Source organism: Arachis duranensis, chromosome 10 (assembly GCF_000817695.3).
Source record: "Arachis duranensis cultivar V14167 chromosome 10, aradu.V14167.gnm2.J7QH, whole genome shotgun sequence".
NCBI classification, from domain to species: domain Eukaryota; kingdom Viridiplantae; phylum Streptophyta; class Magnoliopsida; order Fabales; family Fabaceae; genus Arachis; species Arachis duranensis.
Window position 1 is genome coordinate 87,618,924 of NC_029781.3, and position 2,322 is coordinate 87,621,245.

Here is a 2,322-nt window from a genome sequence, read left to right on the forward strand (position 1 = left end):
TGGATTCTATTCCGGCCTGATTGAGAACCGACAGATGGATAGCCGTGCCGTGACAGGGTGCGTTGAACATTTCCACTGAGAGGATGGGAGGTAGCCACTGACAACAGTGAAACCCTTGCATACAGCTTGCCATGGAAGGAGCCTTGCGTGCTTGAAGAAGAAGACAGTAGGAAAGCAGAGATTCAGAAGATGGAGCATCTCCAAAACCCCAACCTATTCTCCATTACTGCAAAACAAGTACTTATTTTATGTTCTTTTGCTTTTTACAATCAATCCTGATAATCTCTGATATCCTGACTAAGATTTACAAGATAACCATAGCTTGCTTCAATCCGACAATCTCCGTGGGATCGACCCTTACTCACGTAAGGTATTACTTGGACGACCCAGTGCACTTGCTGGTTAGTTGTGTGGGATTGCAAAGGTGTGATTGCAATTTCGTGCACCAATTGTGTTTGCTTGATTCACTTGCTGCTCATGTATTGTTATGATTCCTAGGTTTTTGTTACCTTGTCATTGGTAGGTGAGAGGCCTTCTCTTGATTTGAAGTTTATTTAGTTGGAAATTCTAGTGTTATTGAATGTGTTGGATTTGTATGATTATTGATGAGATAGAAATAGAAATGAATGGTGGGGATGGTTGGTTTTTGTTGTTGTAGGGTGCACCTGAAAGGTGGAGATTGGTGAGGGCTAATGGTACTGCTGTGGGACTTCCTACAGAGAATGACATGGGCAACAGTGAAGTCGATCACTTTGTTTAAAATTAGATAAAATTGTGTAAAATTTAGTATGGTTGAACAATATACTGAGGATTATAGTTGATAATACATTTTGTTTATGTTCTGAATTATATTGACTTGCTTGTTTATAATAATTTTTTTAGTTTTATAATACGATGAATTTGTTTATTTTTTGAAATATTATAAATATTCGAATACAAATTAGAGAAAAATTTGTATTAAATTTATATTTATTTTGTATGAAAATAAATTTATTTTGTAATTAGAAAAGTAAAAAAATTATATTCTATCTTACAGACGGATTTTCTGTCTGTAATCATGATTTTCCAAAGTTTAAATTACAGACGGAAAATCTATCGGAAAATTCGTCTGTAATTACAGATGGAAAATCCGTCTGAAAATCTGTCTGTAATTATAGACAGAAAATCCGTCTGAAAATCTGTCTGTAATTACAGACGAAAAATCCGTCTGAAAATTCGCCTATAATTACAGACAAAAAATTCGTCTAAAAATTCGTCTGTAATTACAGACGGAAAATCCGTCTGTAAGTTTGTCGCCTTCAGGAAATGGAGGGAGAATTTACAGAGAGAAAATCCGTCGGTAACTAGTAAAAATCCGTCGGTAATTTTCTGACGAAAAAAAATCCGTCGGTAAATAATTTCTGACGGGGCTTTTACAAAGGGACAAAATTCGTCGGTAATTTCGTCGGTAACCAAAAATCCGTCTGTAATAAAGACTAAATCTGTCTGTATTTATCCATTTTTTAGTTGTGAAAATAGTTATTAATCGGTTTTAATAATTTACTTTCTTCAATAAATCAGACATATATATTGAATATGATCATAAATAATATAGTAATAGTTAAATCCATAAATAAATATATTGGTTATTATCACACTATAAAACAAAATAAGTATAAAGGCTATTAGCACTTATAAATCTATAAAATCGCACTGTCTTTGATTTCCGTACAAAAGTTTACTTATCAAATAAACTTAAAATATAACAAAAAATATTTATAAATTGGACCTAGCATCACTTAAAAGAATAATGGAAAATAATCAACTTACCTTATTATGCATGAGAACCATTTCTATTTAAGTCGTCTTGTTCTTGTCAAATTTGGATGAGACTTTTCATAACCTTATATATATATTACGGTATTTTTTTTAATATACATACATATACATAAATAGACCTAATAACATCACTTGAAAGAATCATGAAAAATAATCAACTTACTTTATTATCCATGAGAACAATTTCTATGTAAGTCGTTTTGTTCTTGTCAAATTTGGATGGGACTTTCCATAACCTTATAATTTTTGCCTTTATTTTTCAAACTGTTTCATTACATAATCTACCGTAGGTAATACTGTTGATAGAATCGTAGTTAGTAGCCCTTAGGTATAAAAAATAATAAAGAGAAGAAGATCTATGTTTGAGGTACGAATTTTCTAAATGATAAATAATTGTAATAATTTATTATTACTCCTTATAAATAAATAAATATATATATATATACACTAATTATACATGGTAATAATTAGCAAATATTTTCAATGAAGATACTTGCTACAATT